The following is a 6,357-nucleotide window of genomic DNA, read 5'->3' as shown; positions in this document are numbered from 1 at the left end:
GAAGAATATAAACCATATGGAGTGGTTCCAGAGAGTGGCTACTACAATAGGCAATGGGCTTTGTTATAGAGCAATGGAGGTAAGTGTATGCAAATTGACCTCATGCATATTCATTGTGGATATCCTGAAAACCCAACTGGCTAGGGGTCTTTTGGCCTAGAATAAAGGAGGGATGGGGGATATGCATAGGAGTAGGGCCTTTTTCAGCAGACAGGAGGCTCAAACAGCCATGGCATAAGGGGGTAGATTTGGGAGTAATCTAAAAAAAATGTTCTTTACAGAGAGAATGGGGGATGCATGGAACAATCTCCCAGTGGAGGTGATAGAAACAAAGATAGTATTTGAATTCAAGAAAGCATGTTGAGGATTGTAGAAAAGTTGGTGGATGAGCAAATGTGATGTATGGCCTTTTTCTGCCATTTTTCTATGTTTGAAAGGAGAAGATTATTAAAACAAAATCAGAAATGTGAACACTTCACTAAGATATGTTGGTTAGAAAAAACTTTATTTTTACACTACAGAGCTTAAAATATTTTAGATAAGCTGAAATTACACAGTTGATCAGTTTTTGTACAAGTCTGGCAAATGCAACAGTTAGATGGGAATAATTTTTATTTTTTTTTTTAAGGCTGGCAGTCTATGTATGAAGCTTTGACATTTCTCTTCTAGCCCCACCTTGAGTGCCATTTTATAGTAAAATCTGAAAAAGGTTGTTCCTAAGACACATCCAAACTAGGTTGGCTAGTGATTTTTCTGCTTAATGCACAGGACCCACAAACAGGTTGTGGGTTTGTTTTTTGCAGGATATTTAGAGCGAAATAGGTATGAGATATATTTGCATACAAGCTAACCTCATTTCCACAACTCCTGTGCTGCAAGAGCTAAGGTGTGTGTTGGGATAAACAGGATAACTGACCTGCTACAGCCAAGGAAAATGCATTAGCGTAGAGGGTGTATGATCAGGTTTCTGCATGCACGCTTACAAAATGAACATTGGAGTAAATTGAGTCTGATGTCTTATAGCAGTTCTTTTGGTTATATTAAGTCTCCTCTTAATCAATACTCTAATATTCATCTACTGCCCTTCTATGCTGCTACCTGGAGTCCATCTACAACACAAGGCCAGAAACACCTCTTGGGCAAGTCCCTTCACATTCCATTGCCTCAGGTACAAACTTAGATTGTGAGCCTCTAGCGAGAGAAATACCCACAGTACCTGATGTAATCTACTTTGAAGTATCTGAAAATTGGAATATAAAATAAAGGTTAAAAACATTGCTGCTGCTTTTTTCTGAAGGTATAGATTTTGGCATCTTGGGACCCCCTTTTCTGCCAGTAGGTCTCTTTGGCGGTCAAAGCAGGGATGAGCAGAGATTTAGAGAGCCCTGCTATAAAAAAATATTTCTTTGCTAATGTTAAGCCAAAGCACATACAGGTGTTAAAAAGCATCGTGATTATCTAAAATTCTACCTGGTATTGCCAGACAAGCAGTAATTTCCTGATTATCAAATTCTATTCTAGATTTATATACCTCCTTCCTCCCCCAAAACAGGATCCAATGCAGTTTACATCATGAGAACAGTAAAATACTTCAATACAATATACTTTCAATTATGCTGTTTTATTTCCGAATAAAACCTATTGCTCTTGTGCATGTTTCTCTGCAAACATGTAATCCAAAGTCTCTAAATTTCAAGGTCCTTAAAAACAGTAAGAATGGGGCTGATCCCATAGCTTGGATTATTTAAATCCCCATCAATCAGGGCTAATAATGCACTGAAGCACAAAATAGTGTGGTGGTGGAAGATGAAGATCGCAGGTGCTGGCATAGCATTTGTGCAGCCTGAAGATCAGAGACCCCAGGATTGTAACCTGAACCACAGTCCTGCATGGCATAGGCCAAAGATAAGAAGCCTGCATTTTGTTTTAGTTTTCCATCTCCAAACAACAACTGCAGCAGCAAATGGAAAAGTGTTCCTGTAAGCCATGCCTTTCAGCCCTGCTGCGTCGTACTCCAGTGTCACCTTCTGTAATCGCTTCACTCTCAATCCTCAAGTGTCTTTCTTCCTCCACTCGGGCATCCACTTTTCATTCTTTGTCCCTTCACACATACAAGGATCATCATCTTACAGAAATAATTTGGGAAGAAAAAAACTGCAGAAAAATTGAGCAAAGCACCCCTCATGATTTCACTTGAGGAAACTCCCACCTCACCAGTAACATCTAAATTATAGGCAGAGTTTTATAGTGGGAATTATGCGTTGGGGTATTTTTTTGTTACGCCTACTCTAGTTTTACCTTTTATGGTTAAAATTAGTTTATTGTTTACCTCCACCACCTATGGTAAAAGTATTGGAAATGATTTCCCCATGAAAGGAAACACCTGTGAATGACTGCTGAAGTCCCAAATCTATACTTGGGGGTGGGGGAGGCAGAGATAGTGTTACCCCAAAAATAGTGGTCAGCCGGCAACCAGCAGCAGTGCCATCTTAAATAGCATTTGAACATTTTCATATTTGTTCTTTTTTTTTTCCTGTTTTCTTCTTTAAATTTTCCTTTCTTCCTATGCATTCCAGTAGGAGACAGATGTCTCCATTTTGCTCCTGACAATCTTTGACTAACACTTAAAGAAATCCTCTGCTCTCTGTGTTCCTATGTGCCCTGCACAGAGATGAGAATTTATAAGGACCCAAGTCCCAAAGAATGACCCTTCTGGTCCAGGGATAGCAGCTGTAATTGGCAGCAGGAAGGAAGTGCTGCCAAACAAAGCAAGTATCATTGTCTGTCTTATCGCTTCTCCCCATTGGGTGATGATTTTGAGTTCAGTCAGTATCACAGCTAAGGTTTATGTTTGGAGGGGATAGTAAGAGTCGCAACAAAGACTGCAACAACTGAAGGTGCTGATGCCTAAGGCAGAGCTAGTTGGCATGGTGGAGTCCATCTTGTGAAGGGGAGAGCCTCAAGATGATGAAGATATTGGCTGATATGGAATTCATTTTGTGGCAGTTGGTGCATCAGAAGGTGGAATCATTTGCTGACATGGTGGAGTCCAGCTCGTGGCGAAAAGAGACACGTGCTTTCCCACTGAAGTAAGCCCGGTTCTGCTGCCCATCGCTCTCACTGCCCACAGAAGGAGTGGAATGGATCCGGGTCTTCTCCACTTTGGGCTCCTCGGAGACCTCAGGTGCTGCTGGAGCTGATGACAAAAACAGTCATGAATGTCAAAACTGTCAACCATGAATACAGATCTCTATGTTCTAGGCATCTATATATAATCAAACATCATGATAATGAGCTTGCATGTGACACAAGGGAAGGCGCTAAGAGAAGGAACCATGATGGCGACTGATAATGGTAATAGTACATTAAAGGTGTTGGCAGTTAAACCTTATGGCACTCACTGGAGGAGAGGGAAGGATAGGAGTACAACAGAAACTTTTTCAAGTAAAGTATAGAGAGGTGGAATCTTCCATAGAAAAGGAAATAGAAAGACAAAGAGTCACATTGTGAAGATGTGAGGATGAAGATGTAGAGACTATGAAAAAATTCTTTTCACTGAGAAGGTGGTTGAGACCTGGAATAGTCTATCAGCAGAGGTAGTAACAAACAAGCCATGATGAATTTTAAAATGCATGAAACAGACAGAGCATGGCAGTAAAGTGGTAGAAGTGAAAGGACATATTTGGGATGGTTGTGGAGGGCAATGAGGACATGGAGGCAGGGAGTAAGATGGTGCTGGTTTGAGCAAGGGGAATTTGTGTGTTCATCTACCCAAGTTGGCAGAGTACCATGAGGAATCATGTCAATTGGGCAGACTGGAATAGTCAGTTGATCTTTTTCTGCCACCATTTCCTATCTTACTATAAGGCCAATTTTCAAAGGATGAGTGCCTCACCTAGGCACCTAAAATTTGGTGAAATTTCAACTAATCTTAGGCGCCCAAGTTTTAGGTTGAAAATTCATCAAAGTTAGGTGCCTAAATCTAGGCTTTCTATTTCTTCATCTAAATGTAGATTCCTAGATTAGATAACTAATGCCAGAAATCCAGTGCTCAGCAGTTAACTTAGGCCTGGATTTATCAAAATGTACTAAATACTGCATGGATAGGAAAAGGGGTGTGTTTTATGGTAATTTATCGCAAAGTACACAATCTTAGCACTTCGCATAGCACAAACTGCAATAACTTTTTCACACTTTGCGGAGTGCCAGAATTGTTGTATTTCCTACATACAACCACTGGGGGGGACCATTTTAAGCTGCTGAAGATCCCGCCTAGCTATCAGGGCCCTTCTACAACCACTGGGGGAGGGGGAGGGGAGAAGAGAGAGAGAGCGCCTATCCATAATGCCCTCATCCCAAACAACTGAAAAACAGGTTGTTAAAACAATCAAAAACCACACTTTGAAATGTCTGTATGCCAATGCCAGACATCTAAGAAGTAAGATGGGAGAGTTAGAGTGTATAGCAGCAAATGATGAGATTGACATAATTGGCATCACAGAGACTTGGTGGAAGGAGGATAACCAATGGGACAGTGCTATATCAGGGTACAAATTATATCGCAATGATAGGGAGGATCAACTTGGTGGGGGTGTGGCACTTTATGTCCGGGAGGGTATACACTACAGTCCGATAGGATAAAGATCATACAAGAGACTAAATGCTCAGTAGAATCTATATGGGTAGAAATCCCATGTGTGTTGGGTAAGAGTATAGTGATAGGAGTATACTACTGTCCACCTGTACAAAATGGTCAGACAGATGAAGAAATGCTAAGAGAAATCAGGGAAGCAAACCAATTTGGCAGTGCAATAATAATGGGAGATTTCAATTACCCCAATATTGACTGGATAAATGTAACATCAGGACTTGCTAGAGACATAAAGTTCCTGGATGTAATAAATGATTGCTTCATGGAGCAATTGGTTCAGGAACCAACAAGAGAGGGAGCTATTTTAGATTTAATTCTTAGTGGAACGCAAGATTTGGTGAGAGAAGTAACGGTGGTGGGGCCACTTGGCAACAGTGATCATAACATGATCAAATTTAAACTAATAACTGGAAGGGGGACAATAAGTAAATCTGCAGCTCTAACACTAAATATTAAAAAGGGAAACTTTGATAAAATGAGGAAAATAGTTAGAAAAAAACTGAAAGGTGCAGCTGCAAAGGTTAAAAGTGTTCAACAGGCATGGACATTGTTTAAAAATACAATCCTAGAGGCGCAGTCCATATGTATTCCGTGCATTAAGAAAGGTGGAAGGAAAGCAAAAGGATTACCGTCATGGTTAAAAGGTGAGGTGAAAGAGGCTATTTTAGCCAAAAAAACATCCTTCAGAAATTGGAAGAAGGATCCATCTGAAGAAAATAGGATAAAACATAAGCATTGTCAAGCTAAGTGTAAAACATTGATAAGACAGGCGAAGAGAGAATTTGAAATGAAATTGGCCATAGAGGCAAAAACTCATAATAAAAACTTTTTAAAATATATCCAAAGCAAGAAACCTGTGAGGGAGTCTGTTGGACCATTAGATGACAGAGGGGTTAAAGGGGCTCTTAGGGAAGATAAGGCCATTGCAGAAAGAATAAATGAATTCTTTGCCTCCGTGTTTACTAATGAGGATGTTGGGGAGATACCAGTTCCGGAGATGGTTTTCAGGGGTGATGAGTCAGACGAACTGAACGAAATCACTGTGAACCTGGAAGATGTAGTAGGCCAGATTGACAAACTAAAGAGTAGCAAATCACCTGGACCGGATGGTATGCATCCTAGGGTTCTGAAGGAACTCAAAAATGAAATTTCTGATCTATTAGTTAAAATTTGTAACCTATCATTAAAATCATCCGTTGTACCTGAAGACTGGAGGGTGGCCAATGTAACCCCAATATTTAAAAAAGGCTCCAGGGGCGATCTGGGTAACTATAGACCAGTGAGCCTGACTTCAGTGCCTGGAAAAATAGTGGAAACTATTCTCAAGATCAAAATCGTAGAGCATATAGAAAGACATGATTTAATGGAACATAGTCAACATGGATTTACCCAAGGGAAGTCTTGCCTAACAAATATGCTTCATTTTTTTGAAGGGGTTAATAAACATGTGGATAAAGGTGAACTGGTAGATGTAGTGTATTTGGATTTTCAGAAGACGTTTGACAAAGTCCCTCATGAGAGGCTTCTACGAAAACTAAAATGTCATGGGATAGGAGGCGATGTCTTTTCGAGGATTACAAGCTGGTTAAAAGACAGGAAACAGAGAGTAGGATTAAATGGTCAATTTTCTCAGTGGAAAAGGGTAAACAGTGGAGTGCCTCAGGGATCTGTACTTGGACCGGTGCTTTTCAATACATATATAAATG

At 40.3% G+C, this 6,357-nt stretch overlaps 1 long non-coding RNA gene across 1 annotated transcript in view; it reads right to left on the bottom strand.

Moving 5' to 3' along the window:
* Nucleotides 1–486: 486 nt before the first annotated feature.
* Nucleotides 487–6,357, bottom strand: part of LOC115077828 — a 167,435-nt gene continuing 161,564 nt past the window's right edge. The window contains exon 3 of the long non-coding RNA XR_003852985.1: nucleotides 487–3,196. This is a non-coding gene — a long non-coding RNA (uncharacterized LOC115077828). The remainder of the gene's footprint in view (nucleotides 3,197–6,357) is intronic.

This window comes from Rhinatrema bivittatum, chromosome 16 (assembly GCF_901001135.1).
Source record: "Rhinatrema bivittatum chromosome 16, aRhiBiv1.1, whole genome shotgun sequence".
Classification (NCBI taxonomy): Eukaryota; Metazoa; Chordata; class Amphibia; order Gymnophiona; family Rhinatrematidae; genus Rhinatrema; species Rhinatrema bivittatum.
This window is presented reverse-complemented; position numbering and strand designations above follow the sequence as displayed.